This window comes from Chelonia mydas, chromosome 13, assembly GCF_015237465.2.
Source record: "Chelonia mydas isolate rCheMyd1 chromosome 13, rCheMyd1.pri.v2, whole genome shotgun sequence".
Taxonomy (NCBI): Eukaryota; Metazoa; Chordata; order Testudines; family Cheloniidae; genus Chelonia; species Chelonia mydas.
The window spans coordinates 1,928,805-1,941,103 of record NC_051253.2 but is presented as its reverse complement, the minus strand read 5'-3'; the positions used below and the strand labels follow the sequence as shown (position 1 = coordinate 1,941,103).

At 48.4% G+C, this 12,299-nt stretch overlaps 1 long non-coding RNA gene across 1 annotated transcript; it reads left to right on the top strand.

Moving 5' to 3' along the window:
• The first annotated feature begins 235 nt into the window (after nucleotides 1-235).
• LOC122462715 lies at nucleotides 236-10,711 on the top strand. Its single transcript, XR_006285427.1, has 3 exons — nucleotides 236-408; nucleotides 9,631-9,638; nucleotides 10,701-10,711. It is a non-coding gene; the product is annotated as an uncharacterized LOC122462715 (long non-coding RNA).
• Nucleotides 10,712-12,299: the final 1,588 nt, after the last annotated feature.

Here is a 12,299-nt window from a genome sequence, read left to right as displayed (position 1 = left end):
ATCTCCTGCTCAAAGCAGGACCGATCCCCAATTTTTGCCCCAGATCCCTAAATGGCCCCCTCAAGGATTGAACTCACAACCCTTGGTTTAGCAGGCCAATGCTCAAACCACTGAGCAATCCCTCCCCCCATTTGATAATTCATACTGCTCCCCACCCCCACATAAGATTTGTGTATTAGTAATGTGATGGACTCAGACCAGAAGGATAAAAGAGAGTATTTTTTTTAATGAATAATTAAACTGTTTGTTCAGTCATTCTTGCACTTTACAGCTGGAATTCTGGGAACTCAAAAATAACATCTTTGCCAGTGAGCTTCTTGTAGACACCCGAAAATGTTTCCACCTTGTGTTCAACATTATTTTGTTCTGCTTTGTCCAAATGGACCTTTATGAATCTGCTGCTGTCTAGTTTCACGCGGATTCTCTTGCCCACAATTTCTCTAGGGAAGATCAGATCTTCGAGAATGGCATCGTGCACGGCTCCTGGGACGTTTTTGCTTGTAGTGAAAGGCAGGTATATCAGCCTCAAAATGAGCAGTTCCCTATTCCCTGGATAGCCAAACAAAGGCTACTCCAGGCCAATCAAGACACCTGATGCCAATTAACCACTTAAGGTCGTTAGGCTAATGTCGGCACCTGAGCCCAATTAACTGGCAAAGGGTCAGTAAGGCTGTTAGGCTAATGGAGACAGCTGGGACCAATTAAAGTCTCACTCATACTGCTTAAAAGCTCTCCTTTTCGGCTCTCTCGGGAGAGCCCAGGTGAAAGGAGCTAGAGGAGAGGAAGCCTACCTGAATCCTGAGGTAAGGGCGAAGCTGGGAAAAGGGGACCATGGGGAAGTGGCCCAGGGAATCAAAGCAGCGTCAGTGGTGAAGGGAAAGCCGCCAACAGCTGCTGCCATCAGGGTCCCTGGGCCGGAACCCGGAGTAGAGGGTGGGCCTGGGTTCTCCCCCTCCCCCCATACTCTGCAGAGATCCCCTTGAGAGGGGAAGCAGGACTCAATCCTGGCAGGAGGTTGAACTGCGCCCACTGAGCTCTACGGAGCAACAGAGAGTGCAGGGTATTCCCCCTTCCCATCTCTCATACTGGCCTGTGATGAAAGTAACTCAAGAGGCTGTGATGCTTACCGCTACAGCGAGAAAGGGAGGTCACATTGGGGTCTTACCAAGTGTCTGAGGCCACTGAATCCGCCTAGAAGCGCGGGACCCACCAATACAGGCTTGGAACTTTGTCACACAATTAATTCCATCTGCTGGCCTTTGTTGTCCAGTACATATAGGTTGTACATATACACACACACACACACGACATTACTAGTTATGTGCATGGTATTAATATTTGATTTGTGTGTGTGTGTGTGTTGGGTGATCATGCTAAATTGTATGATTCTTATTCTTGCTCGCTTATGCTAAGGCATATGTCCCACAATGCTCTGGGACAAGCATGGTTTAGCTCTTGGCTTAGGCAAATACACGAACTGTCCAAAGCTAGATGGACAAAAGTTCTAAACAAAGGAGCAATGCAGCACAAGGAAATCATGGACGCTGTATGAGTGCTTTCATTAGGGAGTATCTTCATGCACCGTAACATTCGGAATTTAATATTCAAAACAAAAGATGTCTGTAAATATCAGAGTGGTCTAGAATTCACAGAACAGTCGTTGGCTGTTACAGCGTTCATGTGGCAGGAAATGGTCTGACGGTAAAAACATCCTCACTTCTGCCCAGAGCAAGTCCCAGGTTCACTCTAGCATCCTAGAAGTCAAACAAACATTTGCCTCCACACACAAGGAAAAGCTTTCGGACTGGAGCCCCTCTTTTTACTGGCTTTTCCTGGTCTGGTTGCGCTGTGACTGCATCGCGGACATTTGTATGACAATCTCCCACCCCTGCCTAGCACCAGATCAGCTCCCCTGTGGTTGCAAAGATTGCAATGCTGGGGTGGATGGGCTGCTGCTGGCCCCTTCCCCATGTCCTCTAGACCTGCTGAATTGGTCTCAGGCTGTCAGGGTGCGCTAAACTAACAGCGATAAACAGAGACTAAAAAACGACTCAATATGGGTATAAAATAGAGCTGTTCGACCATTTCCATTGATATACAGGCAGTGTTGTAGCTGCATCGGTCCCAGGAGGTTAGAGGCAAGATGGGTGTGGGAATATCTTCCATAGGATCAACTTCTGTTGGTGAGAAAGACCAAGCTCCTGAAGAGACGAGCTCTGTGTAGCTCGAACCCGTGACTCTCTCGCGGACAGAAGTTGGCCCAGTAAAAGATATTGCCTCCCCCACCTTGTTGCTCTAATTTTCCATTGAAACACTTTTCCAGCAGTAAATGGTTTCCTGATGAAATGGAAACTTTAATTAAAAAATCCACTTTCTTCACTAAAATTCAGGTTTTAGCTGAAAACTCCAAAACCGATTTTTGGAAAATGTCTCAGAAAAAGAAATGTTCATGGGTGTGTGTGTGTGTCGCTCTGGTATAAAACACAAGTCTGCAACCTTCCGGGGCACTAGTTCTTGCAATGTACATACTGCACTTCATGGGATCGAAGTCATATAATTGCATGGATCAGAACCTCTTCGGATGGTGATAAAGGGCTAAGGTAAAACCCAGCCTCCATGAGGGAAAATCCCGGCTTGTGTGCTCATGATGTTGGTCACAGATGGCAGCTACACTGCTGCCTTCCAAGGAGCCAGCGGTCGCCATTCACCTCTGAGGACGTGTCTGAGATATTGAGAGTTCAATGTGCACACAGTTTAAATTGCACCGGTGGTGAAAATGCATCCTAAGCCTAATCTCGCCAGAGCTCTGTCAAGCGAGGCTGTGTGAGTCCCTACACCTGAGCTGGAAAATGCTCTGGTTCTGTAGGGCTGGGGCAGTCTGCTGTTTGGGGTGGCTTGGAGGATCTAATAGGGCAGGAGCCGTGAACTATCCTGGACAGCAGCAATGTCATCAAATTTGGCAAAGAAAGAGCCAAGATTCCCACTTCTCCCACTATTCTGTGCACCGGGTGCGCTGTACGAACTCATAGCAGTAGTTTTATTTTCCAGTGCAGCCTGCTACAGAGGAAACCTGCACCCCTGTGCTCGCTCAGGGAGAACCGTATCTTTGTTCATTCTTGTTTTGGTCTCTTCTGTGTCGTTCAGACGGAAGCGTGGGGCTGCTTTTTGTGTATGACATGAGATAGTGGTTGTGAGATGCAGCACGCCCAGGGTGCAGAGAACACAATAACAGGAGCGAATGGGAGCGTTCAGACGATGGGTAGCAGGTGTATCCGACAGCTGGGAGCCTGAGCGTAAGGGAGACAAGCCCCACGTGATCTCGAGCCCACCTGAAGGTGTAATACTGGAGGTGCTGGGGCGAGCCAGGCAGTATTTGCAATGGAAGCTCTAGTAATGCAGCTAGGTCAGCTTGGGCCAGGTGAGCCACTGAGTGACAGTAAATTGGCTGAACAGAATCCTATTGTGTGCTACGGAACTTGGGTGTTGGACTCTAGAAATCCGTGATACTCAGAGTCCCAGCCATCTACATGTTAGGGAGCTGATTTGGACCTGGGTGTCTATTGCCTGAAGGCCTGGGTGTCTATCACCTGCATCTTGTAAAAGTGGCCACTGCATGCTTAGGGACAAGCAGGAGTCTTCATTAGGCTGCCGTGGCACTTGTAGGTATCAGACTAGGAAGAGTCTGGGGGTTCTTTCCCTTTCCCTGTGCAGACTTTGTTGAGCTTCCCTGGGTTTCTCTTACCATCTGAACTGGGCAAGACCTGGTGACAGGAACCCAGCTCAAACTGGCGTAGAACAGACCTATGTGGCAACTGAGTTTGCTGTTTCACAGGAAATTCTGCAATGTAAAAATCCTTCTTTAATTCCGAACCACACAGAAAGAAAAACAAGAAATTTGCAATGAAATGAAACCCCTCCTCCAACGTTTTGGGATTTAAATGTTACCTTTACATTAAAACACTTTTTGTTCTGATTTCACCCTTTTAAAACAGATCTTACTGTTTTTATACATAAAACAATGACTTTCATTTTGAAAGTTATTTTTAAATGAAAATGTTTGAAAAATGTTGAAATGGGACATTTTGATATTATCAAAACACTCCATTTTGTTTTTTCTAAATGAAATTTTGGTCCAATTGACACTTCAAAAATACTTTTTGTGTCTTAAATTTGGCATTTTTGGCATCTTAAATGGGAAGAGCTGTAAGAGTCGCTGAGTTTCCCTGCCTCTCTGTGGAAAGCACAGTCGTTTTGGAGAGGCAGGGAGAAGATTTTCAGCAGTTGAAGTTACAGGGGGATTTGGGGCCAGGCAGAAGACACTAATTTACCCCAGTTAGAGAATTTGGGCAGTGGTTTAGGATGCTGAGTTTAATAGCCTTGCTCCTAACTTCATAACTGGAAAATATCCAGTGTGGATGCGCTGGCCCATCTATAGTGTAAAAGAGGTGCCTGGAGTATTGTAAAATGAAGCATCCGAGCGTATGTCATAAGAACCTTCTCCTCTTCCTCCAGGAGCAGAGCGGAGAATGTGGGGGTGAAGCTGAGCCTGCAAAACGGGTGTTGGGCAGCGATCTCACTCTGGATCTATTCTGCCTTTAGATATGTGCGTGCAGCTTTCATTGACTTCTAGGACTTGCAGATGTCTGACGTCAGACGTTGCTCTGGGGCTCTGCATTCCCTGATACCTGCTCATTAAGAGCCTGCTTTTCTTTGGCCAACAGAGGCTTGTGTAAGGTCCTTAGGAGGCATCCTACAGCCAGAAGGCAACTGCTCCTGTCCTCAGTCTGCTGAGCTGCAGATCCCTGCACTGGAGACCCAAGCCTGTTGCATAACAGTCCCAACCCTATGCTCGTATGTTAACTTAAAACCTATTCTAGAAGTTCTTTAAGGTTTTAAGGGCTCCAATAATTATCCAGGGAGTGGGTAACCCCTTCCCCCCCCACTCGTGGGATTTGTCCTTCTCAGGGGATATTTGGGTTTGTAGCACATCTTGTATTTTTCTCATTCTTAGGCAAGTTTCAGGTATAGAAGTCCTGCCCGTTCCACACTGGGGGAGACAGAGGGGAAGGAGAACACGGACACAGTGGCCAGATACAGAGAACTCTCCCACTGAGCAAAAAAAACCCGACCCCGGTAAAACAAGGGGCCACATCCTTAGCTAGTGTGAATCAGGGAAGCTTCACAGAAGTCGGTGGAGCTATGGGCATTTCCATTGCGGTTCTGTCTCAATAGTCACTAAATCTTCCCGCAGAGCTCGCGGCTGATACCTTTCTACTGCCAGGGCAGGAAATGTAGCTTTGATGAGAGATGCACAGAGGTGCGGCAAGCCCTCCGCTGGTGTAAATTGTCATTGCTCAGTGGAGGACCTGTGGAGGCTCTGCCCTAGGAGTGCGGGGGGAGGGAAGGCGTGTGAGCGTACACGTACATAGACTAGTTTTCTAACACGATTTAAAAAAAAATTCAGATACAAAGCTCTAATATGCACCCATCGCTTCTCCCTTGCTGTCGAGGTTCATTGCTGTAGCTTCGCTTTGCAGGGTCTGTTGCCCCTAGTTGATGCTCAGGTCGAGCTGCAGCTCATTCCCCCCACCCCGCCGCTCTGGACAGTGTTGATTTCTCCACTTTCCATCTCTGCATTTCCTCAGACTTGCAGGTTGAGCTATGGGGAGGGGGGGGTCTGGCTCCCCGGCTCCACACAGATGTTGACTGATCGTTCTTTCAACAGCTATCAGAAGGGAAGATGTTCAAGTTTCTGGGAATTGTCCTCTTCTGTGGCCTGCTGATCCCATCTCAGGGAATGGACGCAGGGGCCTTCTCTGCTGTCAGTCCTGGGGCATTTCAGAACGGTAAGGAGACCCCTTGGACTGCCTGCATGCTGCCGACTGAGTGTGAACGCAGGTCTCTTCCTTTGAACCTTGAAAGCCCTTTTGTGCTTTAATTGTAACTACTTTTCATCACTCTGGCCTCTGCCCTGCAGTGATCCGTCTCAACGGAGACTCGCTTGGCTTGTTGGGTTCTGACAGACGGGCTTGCGGAAGTTTTCTTTCCCAGTTATCGCAGGGATGCTGGGCACAGGCTTTTCCAAAATCGTGGGCCGACTATTCAGCTCCCAAGCCTAGTGAAGAGAGAAGGCCCCTGTTTTAGCTCAGCAAGCGCTAGAGGGTTGTCCGTGTTCTCAGATGGCAGGAGTATCATGAAAAGGCTGGTGTGTAGACTCTGGCGTGAACTGCAATATGAGCTGGGTCTGAATCCAGGCCGGAATGACCTGAAACACACCGCCCAGTTTGGGTGCCTGTATGGAAGGGTTCAATAGCAGGACGTGTAATTATCCCGGTGTGTAGTTTTAACACGTTTGTTTCTCCAGCTCATCCAGCTTTGCATTGGGAGTGATTGACATCTCCGTGGAGATGAACACCCGTGTCAGGGTCAGACTGGTTAGTTATTCAGTGGGTTCATCAAATGCTGTGTTGAAGAATGCTGGTGTTTGGGTGGTGCCATACACATCGAGTTCCAGTCAGGGTGTGTATCAGTGATTTCCCGCCCCCCGCCACCTGCCTTAATTAGTATGGCTCAGTGCACTGTTTAATCTTTACTGTACATACCAAACTTTCTAACTCCTATCATTTTGTACCTAGAATTTCCATATGTGGCACTGCTGTGCCAGCATAGTTTAGATGACTTATTTACTGCTTGTACTTGGCCTTGGAGGCATACAGGATTTTCATCATGAAAGTTCTTAAAACCCAAATCATCTTTCACCTACACCAGTATAAATCCAAAATAACTGATTGCAGTAACTGGAGTTATTTTGGATTTACACCAGTGTGTAACTCAAAGCAGAGTTTGACCCAGTAACTATGTTAACTTAGTTTATTCCAAAGATTCCATGAAATGGCCACAGTAGCAGATTTCCTCATGAACCAGACTACAGAGTTCAAAAAGACCTTGACAAATTAGAGAAATGGCTTGAAATCAGCAAGAAGAAATTCAATAAAGCCAAGTGTGAAGTACTTCACTTAGCAGGGAAAAATTGAATGCACAACTCCCAAATGGGGAGGAACTGGCCAGGTGGTCGCGCTGCTGAAAACGATCTGGGGGTTACAGTGGTTCACAAACTGAATATGGGTCAACACTGTGATGTAGCTGTGGGAAAAGCTAGTGTCATTCTGGGATGTGTTAATGGGGGTCGTATGTAAGACATAGGAGGTAATTGTCCCCCTCTACTTGGCACTGGGGAGGCCTCAGCTGGAGAACTGTGTCCGGTTCTGGGCACCGCACTTCAGGTTAGATGTGGATAAACTGGAGAGTGTCCAGAGGAGAGCAACAGAAATGATGAAATGGTTTAGAAAGCCTGACCTAAGAGGAAAAGTTTAAAAAAACTGCACGAATTTAGCCTTGAGAAAAGACAACAGAAGGGCGATCTGATAAGTCTTCCAATCCGTTATGGGCTGTTCTAAAGAGGACAGCGACGAATTGTTCTCCACGTCCACTGAAGGCAGGACAAGAAGTAATGGGCTTAATCTGCAGCAAGGGAGATTTAGGTTAGATATTGGGAAAAACTTTCTAACTTGAAAGGTCACGAAGCTCTGGAACAGGTTTCTTAGGGAGGGTGTGGAATCCCCACAGCTGGAGGCTAGGGTCTGGTTAGTCAGGGCCAGATCACTCCCTTCGCTGCCGGATCTCCGAACTCGATGAGTTTCAAGTTGCAGGGTTTATGATCTGTGGTCCCCACAGCGAGGAGGGAGAGGTAGCAGCCTTAGAGAAGAGGCAGGATGTGAGGCTTTTTAGGCTCTGCATGGCTGGGGCTCTGAGGAAAATCTCTGGCCCCATCTATGTGTCAATGCCCAGGGGCTGCTGACAGCTCGGGGCTGTGGGAAGCAAGCAGTTGTTGGCTCCACTCCCTACATTGTCAGCATTGACCCCACTCTGCCAGTATTGCTGCTTTTCTTTGCTTCATGCTGAGTAATGGATGGGAGCGCATGGCCCAGATTTCTGCTCTCTTTGATAAGCAGCAGGCCACAAGCCCAGGAGCCAACAACTAATTGTTGCTGCTGAAAGGTTAAATAAAACGTTGGCACTAATGCAGCCTCTGGATTTTCCTGGCAATCAGCATCTCTGCAGCCTGCAGGCTTCTCAGCGGATCAGCACTGCGTGCTGGGCCAGGGCATTTTTCCATATTCTGCACCATGGAAGGTTTCCTCCCTTGATCTACAAGCTGTTCTAGAAAATCTGATCCTTTCACAATAACCCTCGTTTTAGCACGAGGAGGCCGAAGGCTGGATGCTGTATTGGAGGAGCTGTAAACAGACACAGTAGGTGAATCCTTCCTGGGTCAGAGTTGGATAGCAGTACAACTCAGCTAGTCTGGGCTTTGGGCCCTGCCTGTAATTTTGTAACCTTTAGTCCACAAAAGGAATCTGAACAGGAGCAAATGAGCACCATCCCTGGTGTGTCTGAGCTGCTGCTTGTGCGCCCTGAAATGGCCAGTGCTCCCCGGGATGGGAATACTGAGGAACGTGTCAGAACCGCAAGCAGGAGTGCGGGCTGTCAGGTGCAGTTGCGGTGCCTCCTGCCCAGCAATAGCTTTAGCTGCCTTGTTTTGGTCATCTTGCAGCACGCTCCCGGCAACGATGCTGATCCTGGTGGCCAGTGCGCTCACGACGACGCTGCTGAGTCTGCAGACAGCTCTGATCAGTTGCTTGCTTAGCAGGAGACAGATCCTGGGAAATGAGCTCCTCTTCCCTTGCATGCAGCCTGTCTGCCTCCAGAGATGTGACCGAGGAAAACCCTGGAACCAATTGGTTTGTTGTGAAGTTGCAGCCCCACCTCCCAGCTCAGTCAGAAAAATTCAATTGTTTCATTGCATGATCTGGTTCCAAACCTGACGCACGCGTTCTCTGATGTGATTATTCCCCGCTGCCAGGCAGCAATCGGTTATTTGGCTGAGGTTTTTATCTCGTGTGTATTGATTTGCAGATGTGTTCAGTGGTTAATAATGTCCTTAACCTTGCCATTGTGCAGCTGATGGGAACTGCGAACGGTGAGTGCGGTGGATGGGGCTAGCTTTGATGTAGGAATCTCAACAGTGGGCTTGCTGGTTATTTTTATTGCACATTTTGTAACCTTAACATTGCGTGGACTTTGATTTTCTCTTCATTTGTGCTTTTAGATTATAGTAGATGGAGACCTGGTCCCTGGACGTAGTGCCTGAGAGTCTCTCCAAATACTCTGATTGGAGGAGCTACTACCCTATCTGATTGGAGGAGCTACTACCCCATTTAAAAGCTGCTTTTAAAGCCTAGCTTTTTCTCTTACATAAACCGATTTGAATCTAGGCAACACCTTCCCTGTAGAAACCCCGCAAGGCCGCATTCAGCATTCATGCTCTCACCGGGATCCCTGCCTTGTGGGATGCTTTAGCTCCTGTAGGTTTCTCTGCTCTGCCCAGCTAGGATGTGTCCCCTTTCCAGACCCAGCTCTGGAAGTCCCATGACCACCAGCAGGAAGATCTCTCAGCGCTCCTACAGCTTTGTGAAGTAGATTTCAGTGTGGTGAGAAAGGGAAGGCAGAATTGCAGCATGAGGCTGTGTCTGTTTCAGCTGCTGTCGGCTTACTATACCCATTTGACAGGTTTCAGAGTAACAGCCGTGTTAGTCTGTATTCGCAAAAAGAAAAGGAGGACTTGTGGCACCTTAGAGACTAACCAATTTATTTGAGCATGAGCTTTCGTGAGCTTTCGTGAGCTACTGCATCCGATGAAGTGAGCTGTAGCTCACGAAAGCTCATGCTCAAATAAATTGGTTAGTCTCTAAGGTGCCACAAGTCCTCCTTTTCTTTATACCCATTCGATCAATCCCCCATCTCACTCTACACCCACATCTACACCCATTTGGTCAATGCCGTAATGATCTCTTTCTATTCCTGCGCAGCACTGGTCCCTTGGAACGATCCAATACCGGCTGGGAAGCCTTCCCGTCATTTCTCCCTAGTCCACTGGGCTGAATTTAAAAGTAAGTCTTGTCTTGGGTGACAGGTTTCAGAGGCTGTGATACTTAATGAGCCTGATTAGAGCTAGGCACACTATTCATCAGAAACAAGTGAATTCATCAGAATCTCGGTGAATCTGGGTATTTTTTCCCCTGTTCACAAAACTATCCATGAACTCATGAGGATTTTCCCCAACTTGTTCACTAATTTCAACTGTCTGTCAAGCCATTTGTCTGAACAAAATTGCCCCTGTGGATTATCTGTGGTCTGAAGGCTGTGGTTATTTGGTATGAGTGATTGGACACCTACATTGTGTGGGTTTACGTCCGGTTCTCGGTTGGGTAATTGAAACTTTGTAAATAGGAAAATAAGGAACGACAGGTAGGGTGGGATTTTCCAAAGCACCCAGATGACTTAGAAACATAGTTGCTTAGGTGTTTTTGAGCATACCACAGACGGTGAATAATGAGTGATTGCTCTTGCTCGGGAATACAGGTTATTTGTGCAAATAAAATCTTCCACAAATATGAATAGAAACTGAGAGTCTAAGTGTCTGCAGAGCAATCTAACAGAAAGGTACATGAATACAGCTGAGCCAAATTGTGAGCTGGAATTTGCTAACATCTTCATGAACACATTTTCCCAATATTAGACTGGCTCTGGCTTGTTTCTTTGTGTAGTCTCCTGCCGTCAGTGACATAGCTCAGAAATAGCCGGAAGAGCAATGTACTCGTAATACGTTTAATTTTACATGGATGTTGTTATGCAATGAAATCAACGGGGCAGGACAGAGCTGTGGGGTGACATTCAGGAGTTGGCTGGGGAAACCTTGATTGGTTAATCATAGTTTTATGTAGTGGGGCGCCTGCAGGGGTTAAAAGCAGCCAAGCCGGGCTGATTGGGGAAGCAGCCGCAGCTGTGGCCAGCTCAATCAGGGCCCAGCTGGCCCTTATAAGAGGGCTGGGGGCCGGAAGCTGAAGGAGTCTCACTCTAGCCCTGGAGTGGGAAGGGCTAGCTGCCTCTGAGCAAGGTACCTCAAGCAGAGCAGAGCAGAGCAGAGCAGTGCTGGGGAAAAGGGCGAAGGGAGCTGGGGAGCTCCAGCCTGGCAACTCCCCAGGCTGCAGGCCTTGTTGAAGGCCTATGGAGGTCCTGGGGCTGCAGAGATACAGGCTGGGATCGGCACTGGGGTCCTACCCCATTGCCAATGATGAGTGGCCATTACACTGCAGTCTGCCCCAGTGAGCGGGGGCTAGATGATGACTGGCAGTAGCCACTGAGGCAAGGTGGGTTAGAGGATTGGGGGTTCTCCTGGGAGGGGAGACCCAGAGTAAGTGGGTTACTGCTGGGGGCCGAACCCCGAGTTAAAGGGGCACCGGGGTCTGGGAGGGACATGGAGGCCTGAGGCAGGTGAGCCACCGGCAGAAGGAGGCGCTCCATACACTGGAGAGCTAATTCCCAGGATGACCAGCAGGAGGCGCTGCGCCAGTGAGTCTCGACCTCGCTACATTTTATTAGAAATCAAACACAAAATTCCGGCGCCTTCCACAACATTAAAGATCATCTTTCCTACGAGCATTGCTCCTCCTCCTTCAGGCTGTGGTCCAGAAGGCAGGCGGAAGCCCAGCCTGCATCCACTTGTATCTGGCCACGTTGCCCTGCCTCCCTTGCAGAACAGTATTTTCCACCTGGGGCTGAGCCAGGCTTTCCTGAAGGCCGTGCTGTCTGTCTTAGTCCAGAGCCAACCACAGACACGTATTTGCACACCTGCGCTGGTCAGTATTGCAGGGTCTGTAAGCTCAATGCCAGGGTGTTGCCGTACACGTTAGAGCACTGGGCTGGGACTCAGGGGACCTGTGTTCTATTCCCAGCTCTGCCACTGGCCTGGTGGGTGACCTGGGGCACGTCATTTCCCTTCTCTCTGCCTCAGTTTGCCCATCCGTCAAAGGGGGATATTGACATTAACCTCCTTGAGAAAATACTGAGAGGCTTACTGAGGAAAAGAGCTAGATAAGAGCTAGGCAGTATTATTATCATCTTAATTTATTAATTAAACGAGAGAGCAAAAGTGATTGCTTACCTGGAGATGCCACGGTTGTGTCTATTGATGATGCACTAGTCCATTCTTAGCTCACCTAGAATAAATGTACAACTCCAAAGTCTGGAGAGTGCCTAGAAACGTAGCCAGCTGGGGTGGGGATACCATGGTGATCAGTGCGTTGAAACTTAAGATGGCTGGTGAGAAGGGAGTAGTGCTAAACCAGGGGGGCACGGGACCCCTTTGGCTGGAAAAGGGAAAGTGTGAAACGAGGCTG